Below are 13,900 nucleotides of genomic sequence, written 5' to 3'. Positions count from 1 at the left end.
CTTTCAGTTCCTAGTTTTCCAAAGGCCAGTGTATATGCCATTGCCTGTCACGCTCAGGCTTAATGAATGGGGAACAAGTGAACTTGGGTGGTTCTGATAGTTTCACGTTTTAGTCTAAATTACCTTCACTGGTTGTGTTTCTCAGGCTTGAATTCTATTGTGTGCGTGAGTCCATCTGTTGGTAACTTAACCAGGTACCTCAATCTCTGGATGGAGGCCTTCGGAGAGAAGCAGCTGCTGTGCTGGGCCTCGCCTGGCTCCGCTCCCTTCCATCTGGTGGGTGGAGCAGCAGACTGCTGGGAATCTCGCTCGGGTCTGGGCCCTGTTTCTGAAAAGGCCTATGCATGTCCCTTCCACGTCTCATGGCAGACAGCGAGGGCTCCGTTTTAAAGAGGATGCTAACTGCCTGCTTTAGAGTGAAAAACATAATAACAACTTCTGAGGTTAGGGTGACTGTGTTTCCAAAAGTTAGTACACACCCTGTGAATTTGAACAAGGCGCGTCAGTGGGTTTCCTCACCTGTGAAATGGTACGTGACAATTCATGTTATGAGGAGTAAATGGACTGATATGCGTCAAATGCTTTCTACTGGCGCACAGAACGCACTCCATAAATGATAGAGAAATCTTTCAGAAATGTATTCTGCTGCAAGTAACCCTGATTTTCAGAGACTTACATGATTTGCTGGCCTTTGGTTTTCCTTATGTTACAAGAAATATGGAGATAAACTCCTCCAGGGCTCAGGGATGCCAGAACCAAAGTCTCTGCCACTCTCCAGGCTTTTTACTGATGGACGCCCAGGAGTTCCACGCATCACACCCCTTTAGGAGGGAAAACAAGAGTCTTCTCGGAGTCCCCTAAGAATTGCCTTCATGTCTTATTGCCAAACTGTCTCATACAGCGACCACTCGCTGTAAGAGAGTGTAAGAGAGTATGCATTTAGCTTTTATACTTTCTGTACTGGAACCTGAGAGGGAGAAGGGGGTGTCGAGTGCTGGTTGGGTACATAAACGAAGAGTGTCTACCACGAAAAGCGGCAGTCCCGAAGGCAATAACAGCAACACTAACAGAATTGTCTGGTGGTCACAAAATATTGAAAGGAGAAGCAATAATCATTCCCATTTGTCAGATGAGGGGTCTGAGGTTCAGCATGGTTAGAACACCTGTCTATAGTCTCATGACGACAATTACCGAGCAGTTTTTAAACTCAGGCCTTAGCTCTTTGGCATCAGAAAGAACTAAGCATGTCCCAGAACGTATTCTTTGGAAAGGTAGGCTCACAAATTGCTCCTTGAAGCAACACAGTTACTTGGTCAAACAAGCTTGAAAACCCTCTGCATACTCTATTCTTTTATTGGCAATAAACACCGAGAAGTCTTACGGTGTATAAACCCAATCATTCATTTGTTAATTCTCTCCCATCTTCCTCAAGCTTATTGAACCCAACACTGCATTGTCAAGTAACTCAGCAATCCGGAGAATTGAGACAACAAAGGGGATGTGCTTTGGAAAACATCATCATGGCCAAAAGAGAAGACATGTTTCTGGGATCCTAAAGAAAAGTTCACCTCTTCCATGAGAAGGGGGCTAGAAAGAGCCAATTCCACCTCCGATCCTGGAGAGAGAAGTGCTTTTGTTCTCCAAGCACCTAAGGGAAGAACAGAGCTAATTCTACCAGATCTCGCAGTTTTCTGAGAAGTTAAACAGGCTCACCCTAGAGCACAAAAAAGAAAAGTGCTAGGAGTCAGTCATTCAACCCACTGAAATAGCAAAGGGAGATTTTTACTTAAAAGGGAGTGAGTCACTATAGATTTTTTTTATGTAGAAACGTACTATTTATGCCATCAATGTATAGAGGTCCCTGTGATTAACATTTTGGTTCTAGGCACTAATTTTCCAGCACGACATGGTGCAGCATCAAATCATTGTCAAGCAGATAATGCCAGGCTTCCGTTTAAGGCCTTCACTTCAAGCTGCAAATTGACAAATGAACACAAAACCAGTTCTGACCTAAATAAAGCATGGAATGTGATAAGTCTAAAGTTCTGGCATTACAGCCTTCAGAATTTCCAGGACTGTGAGTCTGAGGTTCTGAGAAGCAATGGGTCTTCCATGGCTGAATTAATGACAGAGGCCTATGGCTCTATAAATTTTCCCAGAAGGTAAGCCCTCCCCAGGGATTCTAGGCAGGTGGCAGAATCATTAGCATTGCCTCCACCTCAATTTTAGAAACTATCATTTGCCGCTTCTGTTTTAATTAACTAATTAACTTTCGCTCTAATTACCATTGTCGTGAAGGCCCACTTAGGCTATCTGCTAAAGCGACTGCTAGCCCTTTCACGTCCACTGCCCCAACTGCAATCTGCCTGGAAAACTGGCTCTCTTGTGTGAATTCCAATATGCTCCAACTATCATCAGAGCTTGATGATTTCCAATTACCGAGATGTCATTAAGCGGTGATTGGTCTTCATGAAGTGAGGTTCCTGCCATTTCTCCCTCTTGAAGAATCCTCTGCCTCTTCCTTCTCTCTTGCCAGATCTTTATCATCTTCCAAAGCCCACGTTCCTCAAAGACATCGTATCAGACGAAACTATCTCAGACTTGCCTTCATCTGGACGCAGAACCCTCAGCACCCACCCCTCACACCTTCTTCACTGATTATTTATTCACGAACATTTACTGGGAACTGAGCATTGCCAGGCACCGTGCTAGGCCCTGGGGCGGGTGGGGGTTGTTTTGTCTGTGTATGCAATAGGTTCACCACTATCCACTAGGGTCTTAAAAGGCTTTCTGTCTCAGTGCCGACACACAGCATGACACCCGGTGGTGCTCAGTGATGGATGGATTATGAATCTGGGGGGCGGCAGCTCTCAGGGCTCACGCTGCCATCACCGTGAGAACCACCACTCACTCCGCTGACATGACTGCCCAGATTTTATCTGCTTTGCTCTAAAAAAAATTTAAGAAGAGATACATTTTTTCTAAAACAAAACTTTTTTTTTTAATCAAGCCTCCATTAAGTGCCTACTCTGTGCTAATATGTACTGTTAGAGATTCTGGGGATAGAGATTTAAAAAAAAAAAAAAAAAAAAAAAAAAAAGACTTCAAGGTGCTTTTGGTTTCCTGCGACAGAATTAAAAACAGTAAGTATAATAAAGGGATACAGGACTGTGATAGGCGTCTACAGGGGAACAGAGGGGCCCAAAGGTAGAAGCAGTAAATTCTACATGTTGGAAATTAGCAAAACCTTCCAAAGGCACCAATTCGAACAAGAGAAACTATTTAAACACTTTAATCTCTGCTTGGACATCTTCAGAGCTTCTCCACTGGCTAGGACAGGATAGAGCCAAACATTCTTCCCCAGGCAGCATTGTATCTAGTCAGTCCGTTGCTTTTCCATACCAACCCACTCACAATTCTCTGGCTGAACTTCAGGCCTCTATCAAGATGGTTACTTTGGTATAAAATATACCTGCCCCACTTACCTTTACTCTCGCTTGGCCAACGCATACCCATCTTCCATCTCACTTCTGCTGGAAAGTCTGTCCTGACCACCTGGGGCTGCATTGGGTCCCCCTCTTTATGGACCAAATGAGCCAGGGGCTTCTCCCTGTGGAGCAATTATCATCTTTGTTATAATTACCTGTAAGACTCCCTTACACATGCACATGTGTGCCCACATGGTACACACATACATACCACAAACACACACTCACTACACCAAGAATTTACTAAGCCTATCTTAATTTTCTGTGCCACTCACACCCAACACAGGGCCAGATACATAGACAGCACTCAAAAATGTTTGTTAAATGAATGGACAGATGGACAGATAGACAAATAATGATGTTTAAGCTACACCAGCACTTGACAATGAACAAAGAAGGGCTGAAGACGTTGAATAATTACACTCGTGGAGCACTTGCTATGGGCCAGGCACTGCTCTAAACCCCTTAGATGTGTTCACTCACTCTTTTAATCCCCAAAACAATCCTCATTTTACAGGTGAGAAAACTGAGGCGAGCAGAGGTGCATTTACTTGCTCAAGTGAATACAGAGTATGTAGAAGAGACTGAGGATTAGAAAAAGCAGGCTGGTTTCAGAGCCAGTGCAAGCAACCATTAAGCCGATGTTGCCCATTCCAGCTCTGAAGACACTGTGGCCTGAACTGGGAAATCCCGAGACTAAATGGCTGTGGGGTCCAGTTCTCCCCCAAGGAGTTGCCCCAGAAACCGCTCTCTGTGCTTTACTGCACTGTAACCTCTCGAGCCGGTCAGACCTTCGACTGACCCAAATTTCATTTGCCTCTTTTTTTTTTTTTTTCCTGTATGAATAATGTACACAGAAGCCTCTGAAATAAAATGTGAACATTAAGGGCCACCTGAAGTCTCTTCTATTAGTGAAGACTTTAAAATATTTATATAGGGAAGTTCCCGTCGTGGCTCAGTGGAAACAAATCTGACTGGTATCCATGAGGACACAGGTTCGATCCCTGGCCTCGCTCAGTGGGTTGGGGATCTGGTGTTGCCATGAGCTGTGATGTAGGTGGCAGACGTGGCTCGGATCCTGCTTTGCTGTGGCTGTGGCATAGGCCTGCAGCTACAGCTCCGATTTGACCCCTAGCCTGGGAACCTCCATATGCCGCGAGTGTGGCCCTAAAAAGACCAAAATAAATAAATAAATAAATAAATAAAATATTTATATAGATTTTGTTTATGAGGAAGACAATCTGACCCATTCTTACCACTCCTGCTTGTTATAGTTATTAATAATATCAGTTTCTTATAACTAGGAATTAAAAATGTTTATACTACTTTCCTACATAATAATAATTCTTTTGTGTTTTTGGTATATCTGATCTCATATAAAATCTCATGAAATAGGCAAGGAATCCTGATGTAGGTCCAGGCCCAGGGTAATGCCAACCACTCTTCATCAGTTGTTTGGAGTTTTTTGCTTGTTTGGCTGTGCCTGCAGTATGTGGAAGTTCCCAGGCCAGAGATCACACTCACACATCACAGCAGCCACCTGAGCCACAGAAGTGACAGTGCCACCAGGAAATGCCAACCCGTGTTTTTAAAGTAACTCCTACAAGGTCCATTGCTGAATTGTAGAAGTACAAAGATAAATAAGACACAAACCCTGCCCTTAGGAGCAGCTCACGGAAAAAGTGTGGAACTCCAACCCATGGGCAAATCATTCATTTTTAGGGTGTACAAAATAAAAAAGAAAAGAAGACACAGGGGAAGCAGCGCTCACTAAAGAGAGCACTTTATCCACTCAGGGGTTTCGGGAAGGCTTCCTGGAAGGGTGACACCTGGGTTGAATCCCAAAGGCTGGACGATGACGCGAACCAGGTGAAAATCATGCGACACACTGTTCTGGGGAAGAATATGAGTAACAGCCAGAGGTAGGATCCAACTGGTGTGCACAGGGAATCAGCACATAAAATGTGTGTCATCAGGTAAAAGGCTTAGTCTGGGGGGCTGTCCACTGCCACTGTCCCCCGCCCCCGCTTCCTTCCCATCGCCTCTTTAACACCCACTTAGACAACTGACTTCCTCCCACGCACAGCCACCTCCAACACCACCCTGACGCCCCGCCAGCCTTCCCCAGGCAAAACTTTTATGTCCCCCCACCCTCTTCTCGCTGCTGGAAAACACAGACTGGCATGTGCTTTTATAATCATGATCTTTAGTGACTCGCTTCATTCTTTATGTAGTAAACACTTATCACCAACTACTTGATTACAGAGACTCTTGGAGGTACTTTGATACATATTATCTCCTTGGATCCTCACACAACATCTTCTACGAGAAAGTACTACCTTCATCCATGGAGGAGAAAAAATAATTGAGACATGGAGGTTAAGCTACTTTAGCGCACATTTAATAATTAGTAAACTGAAGGATTCAAACACAGGTCCATATGCCTTCATGGCTTGTCTTCATTCCAATACTGTCTTTCTGACAGATTCGTTTTCTCAACCACGTACCCCATTTTCCTGTTGTTTGTAAATAAGGTCATCCTGAGAGTATTTCTGCCATGAATAAAAAATTCATGTTGCGATTCTGAGTTGTATGCCCAGGGAAATGACCCCAAAGGTGATCTTTTTTGGGAACACAGGCGGACCAGACGAGGTGACATCATGGAGCGAGGTAGCCTATCAGTGCCCCCTTATGTTCCAACCTGGCAGTAGTGGAGGGTGGGCAAGGGAGCCTGGTCGGCAAGGACATGGATTCCAGCCCAGGCTCTGCCACGGACAAGCTGGGAGCTGAGACGAAGTGCTGAGCCCTCAGAGCCCCTGGTGGGGGAGGACAAGAATGCACATTACAGTTACGCTGGGAGCACAACACAGAGTGTACCCCACAGCCCGCGTTCAAGAGACGTGACCCCTAATCACGGGGCCATCTCTGCTCCTGTCCACCCCGAGTACAGCTCTGATGACATAATACGAGGCGGTTCCGTAACATCATTCTTCAGCAAAGTTACTGAAATAGAAATATCTGACCTTGGAAATCTGGCCTGAATTACTATCCATCTCTGCTATATCCTGGGGCCACCAACCCTCCAAATTTCCATCATATTCCTAGGGGACAGGTTAAGACGTTTCTGTTTAAGTACTTTTTGAGAAGTCAGACTTCCCTCGGAGTTTAAAGGCAATCTGCAGGCATTAGCCACTTTTCACATTCTCCTGTGGTTTGGGTGGTGCATTTAGACTTCTTCGTGGGAAAAAAAAAAAAAATGGTTTTTAACAGCCCAGAACATATGGACCCATTTCACCTAATGAGACATGAGAGGGCGAATCGCCGTGGTGAACTGCATACATGACATAAGAAGCTCTCTTTGGTGAGGCAAGGGTGTACCCACATTGTCTGATTCTGTTTAGGCCAAAAGGGGGACAAAAGCAATGGAAGGAAACAGTCGCCACAGCCCCCATGCACAAGCCCGCTGCCCAGCCTGGCTCTGAGGCTTCTCAGCCCCACGGCCCCGAGGGCAGGAGCTGCCAGGGAACTGACTCTCTCAGCTCGGCTCAGTTAAAACGGCTCGGCCAAAAATGCAAACTAAGAACGCTCTCTTCTCTAATTTGTTATTCATGTGGCTTTTTCAGTTGGAGAGAAAAAGAGAGACCATGACTTTGGTAAACAAACAGATCTGTCACTGACCTTGCGCTTCCCAAACAAACAATAACTGGAAAACAAAGCTTCGTAAACCTAACGAAGCTCCCGGGAAGATACGGAAAATTGCAGTCCGCCTTTGCTAAGTTTGCTAAGCGAGTCCCAACCACCCCGGAGAGGTAATATTGATTCATGCTGATTAAGGTGCTGCTGACACAGGCCTCACACATTGAGAACCACACTCTTCCACGTTCTAAGCTCACAACCACCATGTGAATTAGATCTTCTGCTGCTGCTTCTCTGTTTTAACTGTGAGCAAACTGAAGTGCTGAAGAGGTTAGCTGATTTGTCCAAAACTGCACAGCTATCAGGGGAAGCAGGTAGAATTCAACCCACGGCCCTCTGCCTCTAAACACCACGCTTTTTCCACAACAGCATGACTGCAAAGCTCTGAACAGAATATACCAAGCCACTAACTGTTCCTCCTGCCTGCCTGCCCCATATTAGGACTTTTGCTCCATGGACTCAAACTCTAGGGCATTGCCTGCTCTCACAGGAGGCTTGCTAATGGCTGGCTTATTAAGCACACTTTTTTTTTCTTTTTTCTTTTTTTTTGGGGGGGGGGGTCTTTTTAGGGCCGCATCTGTAGCATATGGAGGTTCCCAGGCCAAGGGTCGAATTGGAGGGGTAGCTGCTGGCCTACACCAGAGCCACAGCAAGGCAAAATCCAAGCCGCATCTACGACCTACACCACAGCTCATGGCAACACCAGATCCTTAACCCACTGAGCAAGGCCAGGGATTGAACCTGCATCCTCATGGATGCTAGTCAGATTCATTTCCACTGAGACACGAAGGGAACTCCAGTTAAGCACACTTTCTCCTCCCTGCTTATCTGAGACACTCCACAGCAGTCTCAGAGATGATTCAAACGTTCTCCCACCTTCTCCCCTTCCACCTGCAGGGCACACACACGTCTGCCCCCTGGAGCCAGTGTCTCCAACCAGGAGATCAGGTCCCATGTTCCTCTGTACCCTGGTCTAAATATACAGTTGCATCAGTGCCAACAGGGGGTTGTGTATTTAACTAACGGGTGATATGTAAAGGCCCTGGGATACAAACTGGCTAGAATTTCAGTAGGTGGTCACCACATAATATTGGCATAACAACAAAAGGAAAGCAAACAAGCAAAGGCGCTTTCTTCAGTCTCAGATGGCATGTCCCCCGTGGGAGGCAGAATGGTGACGTCCCAAATATGGTGACATTCCATTCCCTGTAACCAGTGAGTATGTTACTGTCCACAGCAAAGGGACTCTGTAGGGTGCTTACGTTAAGGAAGAGAGCATCCTGGGTTATCCAGGTGGACCCAGTATTATCACAAGGGTCATTACAAGAGGAAGGCATGGGGATCAGAGGCAGAGAGGGATCTGAAGATGCGGCTCTGCTGACTTTGAAGATGGAAGAAGGATCAGGAGGTCAAGGGACACAGGCAGCCTCTAAAAGCTCAAAAGGGCAAGGAAACGGAGCATCCCTTATTAGAGCTTCCAGGAGGAACAAGGCCCTGCTAATTCCATTCTTTTAGTCAGGGTAATCCATTGTGGACAGCTGATCTCCAAAACTGTAAAATAATAACTCTGTGTTAAGTCACCAAGTCTGTCATCATTCGTTACAGCAGCAAGAGAAAACACACACCCTCTGTTAACATGTGGAGCTCAAACACTGACCACAACACTCCTGAAAAGAGATCTTGGCTCCGGCAGAGAGATTTTGGTCTTTTCCACACAAAACTCCTGTGAAGTTCCATGATATTCTACAAGGTTTTACTCTGGCCACCTCTCTCTCTATTTCTCTTCCTCCCTCCCCTCCCCCACCTCTCTCTCACACACACACATAACATACACACACTCTCTCTTTCTCACACACACACACACATCACTGAGGCAAGAACATTTTCTTATGCATCCCTAGGCTGGCTCTGACCAGGAGCTCAGTAAACTGTCACTATGGTCGCACAGGAGATAAAAAGGAGATCAGGCCCTCCCGAGGCCCTGCTTTTCACTCCTCACAAGGACAAAAGGCCCCCACTGTGTTACAGCATCCATCACAACTTCTCCCTCTGTTACGTCCTGTCCACTTCATTCTTGATCCCACCGGAGTCCCCGTCAGAAGTTGAAGGGAGCAGGGCCCACCTGACCTACTGGTGAGAGGCAGGCAGGCCAGACAGAGTGTTCTGACTCAGACAGACACACTGTGACATTGGGGGTGGGGGAGGGTGCCTGAGGGAACTGAGAGGGCACTTGAGTTCAGCGTGCACTGCGGACACCTCTCTCAGAGACCATCCAGCCACTCGGGACAGCCAAGTGCACAGTCCATCGCTGGAGACTAGACCAGAGCACAAGGAGGCTTTTCTCCTCCAGGCACAGAGCGAGTGGCTGCCAGGTCAGCGAAAAGAGGACCAAATGTTCCGGCCCAAACAGACTGGCAAGCACCTTTCCCTTTCGGTGGTAAACTAATGAGAATATAAGAAAAAATCAATTTCAACCTCCACTCACAACAGGACTCTAACTTTAGGACTTGTTTTAACCCAAAGGAGGTCTGAAATATCTAATGATACTTGAGAAAAACTGAGCAAATCGACCTGAGTGAAGAACTTGCAAAGACACATGGGCAGAATGCTAATGTGCCGCACGGGAGCTGAGCAGACGCGGACCTCTGATGCCTGGCCTGTCTTTTTCACCTTCAAATTCCAGATCCCTGCATCAAAGCCCATGTTATCTAATTTCCCGTTGGACATTTCCAGAGGCTTCCGTTTAATTCTATTCACTGTGCAGACACTGCTTTGTGACTGCTTCTCCAGGGAGAATAGTGCCAGACAGAGAGCGAACCGTGGGCTGAAAGGAGCAGACAGTCTTTAAACTCCAGGGCATTTCTAACCATCCTTAGTGAGGCCAGTGAAGAACCAGCCTCCACGTGTCAACTGGTCACAGACTCTCCTCTTTTTTTCCTCCTTTCCTTGTCCCAGAACCCTCCTCCCCACCCAGCGGTCAGTGGACTAAGTCCCTCTCCTGCCACTAGGTGGCACGCAAGGGTCCCTGGGCAGCTCCAGAGGGAGAGCATTTCTGCTCCGGAGCTCTCAGCTTGGGGAGCAGGGATAGGGAACTGCCACTGCGGGCATGTATAGAGAGCGTGAAGCACACAGCCAGAGGCAAACTTTTGCAGAGGCAGCACTAACCACAGGTGTGCTGATTCCCAGAGGAAGAAGATTCCTAATTCAAACTTGGTTTTCTCATCATGACATTTCCATGCTGATAAAAATGGTTTGGCACATAAAAGCTGGGAGAAATCATCATTATTTCCTAGAATACTGATGCTAGATTTTTTTTAAACCCTACATATTATTCTCACATCATAGAGGAGCCTTGCCTAAATATTCTCCTGCCACGCACACCAACTACTATCCATCTCCAGGTACTGAGGACGAGTGCTATTTATTTAACCCCATTCATTTCTTCCAGCAAGCTGGTTCGGAAGGTTCATTATGCCCATGACACAGATGAGGATTAGAGAGATGAAGACACTCGCCCAAAGTGATGAGTGGCTAAGCCACAGTTTGAACTCAGTTGTGGCAGTTTAGAACGTCAGCCCTAAAACACACTAAAATTCAAGGCTTTCTTTAAAGTTTGACCTTCTGAATGAGAAGCCAGTCTGTCCTGTCACAGGCTTAGTCACACCATTTCTGGAGAGGAACAAAGCATGGTGAATAGACAGGTAGCCTTTTACTCAAGTGAAAATTAATGAGTCAGATTCTGTAGCATTTTACATCTGGGGCTCAGTGCAAGTCAGATGGGTGGGGGTCTGCTGGTGGGAGAGGGAATGAGAAAAGACAAGGAGGATGAGGTCAGGCAGTCACTGCTGCTGGATTTAACATCAAGCTTGCAGGCACCCCAGCCAAAAGTTTAAACAAGCAGAATCTGGAGATGGTGCAGTGTAAGATGTGGGAAAAGGGTAACCACGGTGCTGACGGTGATGATGCCGACTTACCTCTACTGAACAGTCACAATGGGGCCAGCGCGATCATCAGTGCCTTGTAAACATTCACTGAATCCCTAAGACAACCCCATGAAGCAGGTAACATTAGCAGCCTCATTTGTGAGTGAGTGAACTGAGAGACAGAGTGGTAAAGCCAATTGCCCAAGGACAGATATCTGGAAAAGGCTTGGCTCTTGCTTTTTTTTTTTTTTTTTTTTTTGGCCTTTTGTCTTTTGAGGGCTGCACCGGGGCATATGGAGATTCCCATGCTAAGGTTCTAATTGGAGCTGTAGCCACCGACCTACGCCAGAGCCACAGCAACGCCAGATCGGAGCCGCATCTGTGACCTACACCACAGCTCATGGCAACGCCAGATCTTTAACCCACTGAGGCCAGGGATCGAACCCGCAACCTCATGGTTCCTAGTCAGATTCGTTTCTGATGAGCCACGATGGGAACTCCATGGCTCTTGAATTCTAATGCAAGCAGTCCATGGCCTTCCTCATTGGAAACTGTAAACAGTATGACTACATTTGAAAGGGTGGTAAAGAGTTTGCAGAAATCAACAACAGGTCAGGATTCAGAGAGACATCTGAGAAAGTGCCATTATCGCTGCAATCTGATTTAGGTTGGACATCCTCCTGTTTAACATATTTAACAAACAAAATGATTATTTGTTGCCCCATTTTCTTCTGTTAACCACTTCCCTTACCTCTTTCTCTTTCTGTGGGTCTTAGACTCACTGTCCAGAGCACTCCACTGAGTTACAATCCAGTTAAGGACCAAAGCCACTCTGGCTTGGTCATCAAAGCAAGAACACAGAAGGAAGACATTCTAATGTCTAGGCTAAAATGCCTGCCTAAGGCAGATAAGACGGACTTGAACTTGCTGCAAAGGAAGAGGATATGTTTCCTAAAGGCAGTTTCAGATTCAGTTTGCGTCTTCGTTTTTCTTGGTTGTGATTTTTTTTTTATGATTTCTTTTTATTGTCTTTCTTCAAATGAAGACTCTAAAGTTGTCAATTTCAAAATGTGTGAGATGGTGAAAGTTTCTTTTAAAAGTGATTAGATACAGTTGAAATTCACCGGACATTTCTTAAGCACCTACTTTATGCAAATAGTTAAGTCAAATTTTTAGAATTAAGTGTATTTGGCATCCTAGATAATTGTAACTTGTAAGACAGGTCATCAGAGAAAAGTATTATTTTGACTGAGAAATGAATAATTTCATCATTGCTTCACTAGCAGTTTGCATGGAAGGTTCTTCTTCCTTTTACATTTCCTTTCTGGGTAAAAGCTGTACCTTCAACCTGACTGCCCAACCCTGTGTCGTTCCTGACTCTTCACTTTCCTAAACCATTTTCTCTACTTATTTTACCTTCTGTTTTGCATTCTCAGTGATCTTACCATGGGTCAGGACCTTATCACTTACTGTCTGAACTTCTGACAAAAAATGTCCTGAATCGCTATTACTTTTTTTTTTTTATAATTTTTTTTATTTTCCCACTGTACAGCAAGGGGGTCAGGTTATCCTTACCTGTATACATTACAATTACATTTTTCCCCCACCCTTTCTTCTGTTGCAACATGAGTATCTAGACAAAGTTCTCAATGCTACTCAGCAGGATCTCCTTGTAAATCTATTCTAAGTTGTGTCTGATAAGCCCAAGCTCCAGATCCCTCCCACTCCCTCCCCCTCCCATCAGGCAGCCACAAGTCTTTTCTCCAAGTCCATGATTTTCTCTTCTGAGGAGATGTTCATTTGTGCTGGATATTAGATTCCAGTTATAAGTGATATCATATGGTATTTGTCTTTCTGGCTCATTTCACTCAGGATGAGATTCTCTAGTTCCATCCATGTTGCTGCAAATGGCATGATGTCGATGGACATTTGGGTTGTTTCCACGTCCTGGCTATTGTGAATAGTGCTGCAATGAACAAGCGGGTGCACGTGTCTCTTTTAAGTAGAGTTTTGTCCGGATAGATGCCCAAGAGTGGCATTGTAGGGTCATATGGAAGTTCTATGTATAGATTTCTAAGGTATCTCCAAACTGTTCTCCATAGTGGCTGTACCAGTTTACATTCCCACCAACAGTGCAGGAGGGTTCCCTTTTCTCCACAGCCCCTCCAGCACTTGTTATTTGTGGATTTATGAATGATGGCCATTCTGACTGGTGTGAGGTGATATCTCATGGTAGTTTTGATTTGCATTTCTCTTATAATCAGCGTGAATCGCTATTACTAATGTACACTCTGCCCCAACAGCTACCAGAATGATCATCTGAAAGTACAAATTTGATCACATTACTTACCTTCAAATTAGTAGGTATACATGCCTGAAAACATAAAAGTCAAAAACTCATTCACTTGGCTCACAAAGTCCTTTAAGACCTGGCCCCTGAAGACTTGGTTTTCTCAACCTGAGGTCCAGCCCCAATCTGCCCCAACAATTCCCCCAGTATCCCCCTATCAGTGCTCCTCCAAACACATACGACACATCCTCCCTATGCCAGATGGCGCATGGTTCCCCCAATTCTCCACGCCTCAGCCATTTTTGTTTGGCACACTCCTGCTGTATAATTCTCTCCTTTCTTCTTCTACTAATATGTGCACTCATTTCTCTTCCTTTTACCAAGAAAACATCTTCTTACTCTCCAATTCTTAATCCAAATACAGTGTCTCTTTTATAAATTGTATTTCCCCAGGACTTTCTGGATCTCTTCACGTGGAACTCCCCAAGTTGTACTCTCGTGTT

General features: G+C 45.5%; 1 protein-coding gene and 1 long non-coding RNA gene across 7 annotated transcripts in view; one reads left to right on the top strand and one right to left on the bottom strand.

Moving 5' to 3' along the window:
* GRM5 (glutamate metabotropic receptor 5) overlaps nt 1-13,900 on the top strand; it is a 523,779-nt gene that overhangs the window by 470,364 nt on the left and 39,515 nt on the right. The gene's annotated exons all lie outside the window — the stretch shown is intronic.
* The window catches only part of LOC106504843, a 200,713-nt gene that overhangs the window by 153,460 nt on the left and 33,353 nt on the right, over nt 1-13,900 (bottom strand). Inside the window, exon 4 of the long non-coding RNA XR_002346980.1 lies at nt 3,486-3,610. This is a non-coding gene — a long non-coding RNA (uncharacterized LOC106504843). The remainder of the gene's footprint in view (nt 1-3,485; nt 3,611-13,900) is intronic.

Source organism: Sus scrofa, chromosome 9 (assembly GCF_000003025.6).
Source record: "Sus scrofa isolate TJ Tabasco breed Duroc chromosome 9, Sscrofa11.1, whole genome shotgun sequence".
Taxonomy (NCBI): Eukaryota; Metazoa; Chordata; class Mammalia; order Artiodactyla; family Suidae; genus Sus; species Sus scrofa.
This window is presented reverse-complemented; position numbering and strand designations above follow the sequence as displayed.